A 12,675-nucleotide genomic window follows, 5' to 3' on the forward strand; every position below is an offset into this window, starting at 1 on the left:
AGGCTCATGCCGGCCACCAGGCCACCCAGAGGGCCATGGCGGAGATCCAGGAGAGACTGGCCTCCATGCTGGCTGAGCACAGCCGAGCCCAGGGAACAGAGGCCAGGACTGGGGAGAGCCAGGCAGCGGATGCCCCCATCCAGACCTTCTCCACCACCACGTCCACAGACGGCCCAGGCTCTGCTGATACCGGGAGACGGTACGAGCTTCTAGCTCCAAGTTTGTTTCTTCCTTACATTCTTTTGGAAAAAGTACAAAATGGTTGGGTGCCACACTCACCATAAGAATGAATGTTTAATTCACTAAGATATACGGCGTAATGACATATCATGACATGTCAACAGTGGGAGGGACACAAAGTCAGACACAAATCCTGTTTCAGCATTTAAATAATAAATGAATGCATAATAAATAATAAATTCATGCATTTCAGCATTTGTCCCACAAATCCAGTATCGGTCAGGCTCTTGGTGTAAAGATGACAGCCATATGTCAGTGACTGGGAGGGCACCACTGCATGTGTAAAAGGCCCAGGTGAACACATGCACATTGATCAAATAGCAAAGGTCCATTGTCCATTGTTTGTGTTTTTCTTAATAATAATAATAATAATAATAATAATAATAATAATAATAATAATAATAATAATAATAATAATAATAATAATAATAATAATAATAATAATAATAATAATAATAATAATAATAATAATAATAATAATAATAATAATAATAATAATAATAATAATAGATTCAATTTGTACCGCACTTTATATTTGTGAGAATCTCAAAGTGCTACAGGACTCGGGAGATAAAGACAAAAAGGTAAATGAACAAAACAATTAAAATGAATAAAACAACTAATGAAATGGAAGAACATAAAAGTTAAATAAAATAATAATAAAATGAATAGAAGTAAAAAATAAAAGTAAAGGAAAATTTCAGGCAAAAAAGTAGGTTCGTGGCTGCCACAGGCTTGCGGCTCTGCAGATACCCCGGCCTATTGGAGTGAGAGGATTCTACGGCGCTGCAGCTGGACCCTATTGCCGTGAGCTCAATGATGTAACGCGGAAGTGCAGTCAGTGGTCTATTGCGTTTCGTAGTATTCGTACCGCGTCTCTACAATTCGTAGCCGCATTTCTGCAGACCCCTCTCTGATTGGTTGAACTCCATTTTTGCAGACCCCTCCCATTTCTGCAGACCCCTCTCTGATTGGTTGAGCGAAGCCCCTCTCTGATTGGCCCCCCGCATGAGCCGAGACAAGCTCCTCTAGCCAGGAGTCGAAACTCCGTTAACTCCAGAGAGAGAGGCTGAACGCAATTTATACGCATGGAAGTATTGATTACGCCATAACGAATCATTAAAAAAATATACCGTTAACTGGAATATGTTGTGTGTGCCTTTACACATGTTGGATAGGATTATGTAATTGGTTTGTATAGCGTCGCGTATAACGTTATTTCGCGTGACTTCACGGTTTATTCACATTTCACAACACAGCCAGCGGTCAACTTGTTTACACTCCCCACTTACTGTACAATGTAACATTTAGATTAACCCAGTTGTCTATCTGTATGTCATATGTTACGATGAATTGAAAATGGGGGACCCTGATGTAAACAAGACGAAAGTCTTTCTCTGGGGTCTGCATTCCCTTAACAATTGTATGTATTGAGCTGTACTGTGTACTGTACCCATTCTGCAATCTGTTAATAAAGTTTTCAATCAATTCAATCAATCAATAACTAGACAGTTACAATATAACATTTAGATTAATTAACCCAGTTAATGCCTTAAGAGAGAGAGGCTGGTGGTCAAGTCAAGTCAAGAGTTATTTGTCACAAGTTGTTTATTAGCCTAGACATTTTCAATTCATCATCTTGTTTACATCAGGGTCCCCCATGTTCAATTCATGATAACATATATGACATACAGGTAGACAGATGGACAGTACTGCTACATTTAGACATTTATGACATACCAGATTTTGAACTTGTGGTAGGCCTAGACATTTTCAATTCATCGTCTTGTTTACATCAGGGTCCCCCATGTTCAATTCATGATAACATATATGACATACAGGTAGACAGATGGACAGTACTGCTACATCTAGACATTTATGACATACCAGATTTTGAACTTGTGGTAGGCCTAGACATTTTCAATTCATCGTCTTGTTTACATCAGGGTCCCCCATGTTCAATTCATGATAACATATATGACATATATGTATGGGCCACTCTCCAGGTGACCTGAGGACCAGAGAATACCCTGAGGACTCTGGCAGGAGCACTCATTCAAGGGTACTATGACTATGCGTGCACCTCATGGTACCAAAGCACCTCAAAGGCGCTTAAAACAAAATTACAAACATCACAAAACAAACTGGTCAGACTACTACTTGACCTGAACCCCAGAACCCACCTCACCCCTGCCCACTTTGCCAACCTAGGATGGCTTAGAGTAGACGACAGAGTACAGCAACTTGCAATGGGCCTGGTCTACAAGATACACTATACGACCGGGGTGCCCATGTACATGTCAAAATACTTCCCAAAGGTCAGTGAATACCACAACCACTACACCAGAGGAAGCTCAACAAATCATGTTAAACCCAGATTCGGCTCAAACAAGGGACTAAACACGTTTCGCAATTATGCCACAACAATGTGGAACGCCCTACCCAAAGCTGTAAAGGAATGTGAATCCCTGCCCACATTCAAAACCGCCCTTAAAGAGCACCTACGGGAGGCTGCAATTCGAAACTGGCCACCGTAAATGCCCAAAACCCCCACCACCTCCTAATAGACAGTCTCCTCCCCACCGCATGTATATATTCCCTCCCCGCCGTATGTATATTCCCCTCCCACCCACCCACCCCCTCCTAATGTACAGTCCCCTCCCCATCATATGTATATACTCTGTCAGGATCTAGGGGTAACAGTACTGTATATTTGAATACCGCCTATGTCACAAATGTATCAGTACTAAATACCTATATGTCCCTATGCCATAAATGTCATGTATGTTATGTATGTCATAAATGTCTATATGAATTGAAAATGGGGGACCCTGATGGAAACAAGACAAACGTCTTTCTCAGGTCTGCATCCCCTTAACAATTGTATGTATTGAGCCGTACTGTATTGTACCCATTCTGCAATCTGTTAAATAAAGTTTTCATTCATTCATTCATTCACCTGCATCGACCTTGCCCACACCAGGATCTCCTCCTCAGACTGGTGAGTCATTCGCACAGTGGCCTCAAAAGAGGTATGGTCAACGCAGGTCCAGGATGGGTTCACCGCACGTCTGTACGTGCAGACATGATATGTGTAACCCTTCGGTAAAAGTCCTTCAACACACAAGCAACAAGATGTTATTTTTTTGAAAGCCAGTAAATACTGACAAAAAAAAGCATAGACACTTAGAAGAAGCAATGTATAGTCCCCCCCACCCACCCAACCTCCTCCAATGTACAGCTTCTACGTCAAATGTATAGCCTTTCTTTTCTGGACTCTTTTTGTATCACAAACAGTACTGTATTTGTAAATCTGGTATGTCATAAATGTCTAGATGTAGCAGTACTGTCTATCTGTCTACCTGTATGTCATATATGTTATCATGAATTGAACATGGGGGACCCTGATGTAAACAAGACGATGAATTGAAAATGTCTAGGCCTACCACAAGTTCAAAATCTGGTATGTCATAAATGTCTAAATGTAGCAGTACTGTCCATCTGTCTACCTGTATGTCATTGTCATATATGTTATCATGAATTGAACATGGGGGACCCTGATGTAAACAAGATGATGAATTGAAAATGTCTAGGCTAATAAACAACTTGTGACAAATAACTCTTGACTTGACTTGACCACCAGCCTCTCTCTCTTAAGGCATTAACTGGGTTAATTAATCTAAATGTTATATTGTAACTGTCTAGTTATTGATTGATTGAATTGATTGAAAACTTTATTAACAGATTGCAGAATGGGTACAGTACACAGTACAGCTCAATACATACAATTGTTAAGGGAATGCAGACCCCAGAGAAAGACTTTCGTCTTGTTTACATCAGGGTCCCCCATTTTCAATTCATCGTAACATATGACATACAGATAGACAACTGGGTTAATCTAAATGTTACATTGTACAGTAAGTGGGGAGTGTAAACAAGTTGACCGCTGGCTGTGTTGTGAAATGTGAATAAACCGTGAAGTCACGCGAAATAACGTTATACGCGACGCTATACAAACCAATTACATAATCCTATCCAACATGTGTAAAGGCACACACAACATATTCCAGTTAACGGTATATTTTTTTAATGATTCGTTATGGCGTAATCAATACTTCCATGCGTATAAATTGCGTTCAGCCTCTCTCTCTGGAGTTAACGGAGTTTCGACTCCTGGCTAGAGGAGCTTGTCTCGGCTCATGCGGGGGGCCAATCAGAGAGGGGCTTCGCTCAACCAATCAGAGAGGGGTCTGCAGAAATGGGAGGGGTCTGCAAAAATGGAGTTCAACCAATCAGAGAGGGGTCTGCAGAAATGCGGCTACGAATTGTAGAGACGCATTCGTACCGTCGGCGCGTTCAACGTCTTCCTGGATTCCTACAAAACGCTTTGTGTGTTTACAGTGTACATATTCTCTTATAGCAGAACTCTACTGGACCAAGACTTCACTTCTGGATCAAAACGTTCTTCCTGAGAAAACAGACTTCAGACTGTGGACACCACAACATCTGTAAGTACATTATGTTCACATTGTGTTCCTCTCTTGTGCCGCGACGCCATCTTGTTGGTTTCATTGTGTTCTTTGTTCACTGTGTTCAGCCAGACCGACGTTACGGGGAGCTGCTGCCATTCGGTAGCTAAAGTCAACGTGATATTAACGTTAGTTTGATTGAAATGTACGGGGGCAGGTTTCGAATAGCAGCCTCCCGTAGGTGCTCTTTGAAAGCACTATGAATTGAATGGGAGAGACCCTGATGTAAACAAGACGAAAGTCTTTCTCTGGTCTGCATCCCCTTAACACTTTCGCGGCCACTTGGATCCGTCTAAAATCACTCTAGACGGCCAGCATTTCTAAACCGACTTGCATAGTCTGGACTCTCGATGCTCCTTGTGTTCAAACGTTGCTATTGGTACATATGCATATAATAATAATAATACATCTATCTTATATAGCGCTTTTCCAGGTGCTCAAAGTCGCTTTACATGGGCAGGAGAGACAAACTATGGCAAAACAAAAAACAGAACAAAACAGAACAAAATAATACATGACAAAATTAAATAAAACCGACAGAATTGGAGGTCACAAGCAAGATTGAAAAAAGGTGAGTTTTGAGGGCTGATTTAAAAGATGTCAGGGTGTATGTATTGGGATTGCCATCCTGTCAAGACTTTCTGGGAAAATGTAACCAATCAATTATCAGAATTTTTGTCTCTGACCATACCTACACTGCCTTCTGTATTGTTGTTGAATGATGTTTCTCAGTTATCAACCTCTGTACATGTAAAGAGACTCATTTTGGCGGGTCTTACGGCTGCCAAAAAGTTGATAGCGTCACGCTGGATTCAACCGGATAAAATGTGCCGGAAGTTATGGGTTCTTACCTATCTCGATGTGATTTATCTAGAAATATCTACTGCACGAATTTTAGGTGTTAATGAAGCCAGCATAGCAATCTGGTTAGCTGTGGTGGAGAAGATAAAGGAACGCATATAAATTTGTAATTTTCTGATGTTAAATGAAGTAGTGGATGTATAGTCCAAGTGGGGGTCCTGAGGGGGGAGAAGGGGGGGGGGGGGGGTGATGAGCGAGCAAGAGCCCATGTATTGTATTTATTATTTTTATGTCTTTTAATCTACTTTCATTCTGATTTAATGACTGGACTGTTATTATTTCTGTTATTGTCCTGTGATTTATCGTTGATTATTACTGTTATTTTATTGTTTGTCTTGTTTTATGTAAAAAAGGGAAAATAAAAAACATTTGACAAAAAAAAAAAAAAGACTTGCATAGTCCGTGGGGCTGTTGGTACAGCTAAATCTATACTTTATAGTATTGCTATCTGTCCATTCTCATTGTCAATTGACACCATAAACCGTCCCTTCAAAATGAGTTAAAGAAATCATTTTTTCATCAATACGTTCTCATTTTATAGCGTCTTGAATATAAGCGTTATAAGGGATTTGGACTAGTATATTTCCTGGAAGGCGAGATACAGGCCGCTAAGCTACTAACGTTAAATCCAATAGCATTTCGGCACTACAGAAGCTACAGTTAAAACTCAAACTGCATATGATCGGTATGATGGTCCACCATGAATGCATGAAAGGGGGGGGGGGGCGGGGGACGTCGTTTCTGATTATTGATTACCAATAACCGCGCTAGCCTCAGTAGCCACATTCGCTGATCGGGTGGATGGCTATCATAACAAGCCGTGATCAGCTTGTAATTTACGTGAAAAAGATCTTACCGTGGGCCGGTTGGATCCCCCAAAGGATTTCCCAGTTATCGATCGCCATCTGGTAGATCGATATGTCCATTGGCTGATGATATATTCCTTTACTGCACACTGAAATCCACGTCCCAAAACGTATTCCAAGCTACAGGCTATAGGCATCGCTTCATGTTAGCAGAAAATTACATTGGAGGTCCAGAAAAAACAAGACCACTTCTGCCACAGGGAACACTGCATTATCGAGATGGCACCCCTAAGAGGATCTGGCCGGTAATGCACTTTTTCGAATTCAAAGAGTAGGGTACTTCTGCAGTGCTGCTCGGTGACATCGAGTAGGTTATTACAATGGAATAAAAGCCAAAACAACCTCAACCGTTGGATTCGAAACACGGATTTATCCGTGGTCGGGCGCCATTGTGTTAACAATTGTGTGTATTGAGCCGTACTGTATTGTACCCATTCTGCAATCTGTTAAATAAAGTTTTCATTCATTCATTCACATTATTTTACGGCTGTGGGCTATGTGAGACTGTTGTTCATTGACTACAGCTCAGCGTTCAACACCATACAGGGCTCTACAGTGCGACCATATTGCTTGCATATGCCCCTAAAATATGTGTGTGCGAACCTGAAAAATCAATTACTCGCACGGCGTGCGACTGCAGATTACAGCCTCATTCGTTCTTTTTTTTCTCCGCTGCGAGAATCGTTACAAAACTACAAGTCCCACAGTTCACAGCCGCATAAACGTTCCAATCACAGGCAAGAAAAGCCCCAGACAGTTTACTAATTATATCTGTGTCTATCTGTTAGAGCCATATGAAATCCGCGTTCACGGAATCGCGGATGGAATCACGGAATTTACCAATAAAAATGGAAGCAGCTGTAAAACATGGAATATTGCAGAATGTGCCCTAATCTGGACTGAAATTCCGTTTTTGGGTGGAACGTTTGTTGCAAGGAGGGAGGCGGGGACCACTGCGTGTTACACACAACACAGGAGAAATGTCCAACTCCAAGCGTCTAGCTGCTTCGGTGCGTCGTTAACGTTGATGTCGGAAGAAATTCCCCACTAAGCCCTAAATTCAGAGCAGAGCAGTATCCTAATGATTTTTATGCTTCAGTCGATAAGGTGTTTTGCAAATTCTGTCAACATACCCCGTGGACTGGACCCGCAAAAACACATGCGAATATCACTTCAAAAGCCATGTCACTAAGGATGGAACAAGGACTGTGCTTCCCAAAACACACCAGCTCTCTAACGATGATCTCTGGTGATCACAATAGATACAGCTAGAGGGCGAGGCTAATCACTGACACTATTGTGATTTAAATAGCTATGTAACGTTACAGTACATAGGACTATAGATGGAAATTATAGCTTCTTGCTAAATCTGGTGCACCCATCTACAGTATTTGCTAATTATTGTCAGTAGGCCTAAACTGTCCTTTATAAATGAAATAAACTAAAGGTGCATAAATTATGCATTACTATATTCCATCACAATAGAATATATATAGCTAGGCTACTGACATTGTGATCACTTGAAATGTGTATTTTAATTGTCACAATATTATTTGACTGTTATATCTTATTAAATTGTGGACATTTATTCATTCCCACTTATTAGACACCATTTCTGATGGTAAAATGGGCGTAAAAGGCAAAATACAGAATTCTGAAATATTAAAATGGAAAACTTAATTTGGGAAAAAAATATAATGGAATTTGGAAAATAATACAAATGGATTTCATATGGCTCTACATCTGTGTGTGTCTCGCTCTCTCTCCCTCTCCCTCTCTACATCTCTCTCTCCTGAACCTATTTAATTCAAAAGGAAGACATTGATGGACAGTAGCTATAGTATAAATTATAGCTCAGTTGTAGCTGTAACTAGAGATGTTCCGATACCATTTTTCCCTTTCCGATCCGATTCCGATACCTAAGCTAGGGTATCGGCCGATACCGATATTTATCCGATGCCAGTGCATTAAAAAAAAAAAAAAAAAAATTATATAAATTATACTTTTTTTTTTTTTTTTTTTTTTTAGATACTGTTATACTGTTTTTTAGTAATAACTAGAAAGTATGGTATTTATTCAACAACATGTGATTGTATAGATTTGTATTAGTATCATTAATCAATGAGTATGGGCTGCAGCACTGCAGATATACCCTACTCCAATGATCCACACGGACATTAAACGGTGTTGCACTCGCTACTCAGTGGCTCTGCAGATATACCCTATTCAGTCTGTAAGCTAGTGGCAGATAGAACGTTCATGTTGTGATTTTTGATGCAAAATAAATATTCAACATTCTCTTTTGAAACTCCGCCTCAGACTCTTATCCTTTGGCACTTGCTGTACTTTGCTTGCAGGTCTGCAGCCATTATTGCTGGATTATGAGTAGCACCAACTTTAGACACGGTAACGTTATCAAGCTAAGCTAACTGACCTAGCTCGTCTTCCCGCATTGACATTTGATAACGTTAGTAATAGTCAGCTAACGCTAGTCCGTAGCTACTTAACTTAAATACAATTCACAGTGGGTGCATTATTGTTGATAGACGGTCACGGACAGTGTTAGGTCCTGGAGAAAGGACAGGCGATCATCTGATTTGATGTAACGTTAAAGCGGATGTTGTTCCAACTAGCTATCTTTCCAGCTAATGCTATCATAACACCAGCCAAACACATCCCGATTCCCGTCCAAGCTCCCCGTCACACCGCACTGTCGGGGACAATGGAATTTAAGAAAGTGTATCTGCTGTTAAAATGACACAGCATCACACTTTAAAACATGTTCATTTTATAATCCTCACTCTCCGCAGGACTCGGCAGGAGATAAATTACATCATGGGATCGGAGGCTAGAATTTACGTGTACTCGCCGATACCGATACCAGCATTTTAGGCAGTATCGGCGGCATTTCCGATACTGGTATCGGTATCGGAACAACTCTAGCTGTAACAGAATAATTGTATTAACTATTAATGAACTATTATTCAATAGTGTTTCAATTATAATGAATTAAAGAATTTTATAAAGAATTTTCATTGTTCTGTCATCTAATAATATATTCCATTGCCTTTCCTATCTGTATCAAAGTCAAAATGTTGGTATCGTAACAACACTACAACATACAAAAGCAGCTTGACAACCGATATCCTTTGCGTCTAGTAGGCATGGGCCAATTTATGATTTTGGTGGTATGTGCTATTTGCACAGATGTTTAGCCCTTGAATGAATGAATGAATGAAAACTTTATTTAACAGATTGCAGAATGGGTACAATTAGGGCTGGGCGATATGGCCTAAATATGATATCACGATATTTTCTGACCTTTCGGCGATACACGATACACATCACAATGTTTTTCTTTTTTACCCCAAACAATTCATTATGAGGCTTACCAAGACAGTATTTGAGTTTGCAAGCTAACATTAAAGACAAAATAAAATACCCATGCATTTAGCATTTTTATATTATATATTAGATTTAGATTATTAGATTATATATTGCATATGAGATATTATATGATTTAGATATGAAATATGATTAATTGAAAATGGGGGACCCTGATGTAAACAAGACTAAAGTCTTTCTCTGGTCTGCATCCCCTTAACAATTGTATGTATTGAGCTGTACTGTACCCATTCTGCAATATGTTAATAAAGTTTTAAATCAATCAATCAATCAATCAATAAATAGCATTTTAATGAAACTACTGTATATATGTATGTCTCTAAATGTTTTGATGAATTGAAAATGGAGGACCCTTATGTAAAAAAGCTGAAAGTCTTTTTCTGGTCTTCATCCTCCTGTACTGTATTGTACCCATTCTGCAACATTTTAATACAGTTTTCATTCATTCATTCTGACGGAAACATAATCATTTTGATTGACAGTCGAGTCTGCCAATGACGTCACACCGCTTGCACCCGCCCTGCTGTTCTTAGCACCAATCGGCAAGCGCTTAGTTTTTGACTTCCTGAATGTCCTGTGTGCTGAACAACAACAAAGCTACTAACGTTAGCTCCCCGCGGCCGTCGAGTAGGAGACCAGTGCTCCACAGGATGACTAAATGAGGCATAATGATTTTACTACAACGAATGTTATAATAAAAGCCTTTCCATACATCTGTCTGATTGAAAACTTTATTAACAGACCGCGGAATGGGCATATCTCAGCACGGGCTGAGATATGAACGAGTAACGTGTGGACAGATTGACGCGACACAATCCTTTTGGGCAAAACATCACGATATCCACGATACGTTGAAAAAGTGTATCGTTAATGAACTGTACCCGATATTTATATAATATCGTCATATCGCCCAGCCCTAGGTACAATACAGTACGGCTCAATACACACAATTGTTAAGGGGATGCAGACCAGAGAAAGACTTTCGTCTTGTTTACATCAGGGTCCCCCATTTTCAATTCATAGTGTGCACACGCACAGTATAATATGCATGTGATAAATAATTTGTTAATAAACTCTTTTTTTTTGTATTTTATTTTTTTATTCTTTTTTAAACAAACATATAAACAAACATGACAACACACGATAAGATATACAAGCATTAATTGTCAGGGCACATCCAATGAGATCACCTTTTGGTTAGTTGTTTTATATAAGATATACCCATAATACCTGTTATCTAAAAAAAAAAAACCCTACACACATATGCTCAGCTCGAACCCCCCCCTCCCGGACCCCACCTTGAGAAGTACCTCCACTATCCCTTGCACCTAACCAGACACTACCATTATAAGCTAGCTTTTATTCTCTCCACCACTTCTAACCACATTGACATTTTGGATTCATTGAGACCCAGAATTCTTGCTGTAGATATTTCATGGTAAATTACATAGAGATATGTAAGAAACCAAACTTTACGGCACATTTTTTCCGGTTGAAACCAGCGTGATGCGATCAGCTTTTTGGCTACTGTGATACCCGATAAAACCAATCTCTTTAGCTGTGGATTCACTGCAAACTCAAAAACATCATTCAACAGCAATACCGAGGGGTGTACAGGTATATTCCAAGATACGAGTTTTGATATTTGTTGGGTCACATCTTTCCAGAATGCCTTAACTGGTGAGCAGTCCCAATACATGTGCATAAATGTCCCTTCGTCCCCATTTGTACATTGGGTGCATTTGGAATCTTGTTTGAGCCCCATTCGGCACAGTCTTATAGGAGTCAAGTATGTCCTGTGAATATAGTTAAGATTGATTTGTTGATGATCCGGGTTCCTTGATGTAAGTCGGACATTTGCCCAGGCTCCTTGCCAATCAAAGTCATTTTCCAGGTCTGGTATATCCCTCCTCCAGACAGAGTCAAGTTGGAGGGTTTCATACGAGGACGTTAGTAATTGATGATAAAATTCTGAAACAAAACCTCTCGATGTCTCTCTTGAGTAGAAGAATTTGTGGTATCTGTGGTGTTCAATTGGTCTGTCTAATGGAACACCGTGAGACTTCAAACATAGCTCTAACTGTTTGTGAAAAAGCCATGTGGACTTGGTGAGATTAAATTTTTTGCGTATTTCTTTATCACTACAAAAACCCTGTTTGTTAAAAACATCCCCTAATGAGTGTATGCCTTGCTCTTCCCATATAGGGAATCTTATAGGTCGTTTTCCAATTAAGAGAGCATTGTTATTGAATAAGGGAGTATGATTGTGCCATTCTTGTGGGTTAGGATTTTTTTTTTGTGATTCACGCCATATCCGGATCGCATGAGTAATTATGGGGCCAAATTTTCGTTCACAGTGCTTGATTGGTAGTTTAGTGTATGCTATGTCCTTCAGTCTATGTGGGGCTACTATGTTTTCTTCTGAGTTTGTTAATAAACTCTGTTACTTGAACAATTTTCACTGTGCTCCTAAATTTCTTTGTGTGCTCCTAAATTTTTATTTAGATTTTATTTATTAACATTTTATTTAGGAGCACATGTGCTCCTTGGGAAAAAGGTTAGCGTAGAGCCCTATATATGGAGACATTAACATTACGTTATCAAACATAGGGACGAAGACTGTAAAAAAAGTGTCGACAATGTTTTATAATCTTTATGTTAATCTTCATCATAAAAATGATGTGCCCCCGAAATACAAAAAAAAGCCCCCGAAAATCAATTAAGGGGGGCAAAAAAAGCCATGAGAAAAAATGTTAATTTCTAACCCTGCGATA

The 12,675-nt window shown here is 39.7% G+C and overlaps 1 long non-coding RNA gene across 1 annotated transcript in view; it reads left to right on the forward strand.

The window, feature by feature from the left end:
* The first annotated feature begins 4,631 nt into the window (after nucleotides 1–4,631).
* The window catches only part of LOC311243165, an 84,509-nt gene continuing 76,465 nt past the window's right edge, over nucleotides 4,632–12,675 (forward strand). Inside the window, exon 1 of the long non-coding RNA XR_014620647.1 lies at nucleotides 4,632–4,748. This is a non-coding gene — a long non-coding RNA (uncharacterized lncRNA). The remainder of the gene's footprint in view (nucleotides 4,749–12,675) is intronic.

The sequence above is a fragment of the Notolepis coatsorum genome (assembly GCF_963971535.1).
Source record: "Notolepis coatsorum genome assembly, chromosome: 16".
In the NCBI taxonomy this organism is placed as follows: domain Eukaryota; kingdom Metazoa; phylum Chordata; class Actinopteri; order Aulopiformes; family Paralepididae; genus Notolepis; species Notolepis coatsorum.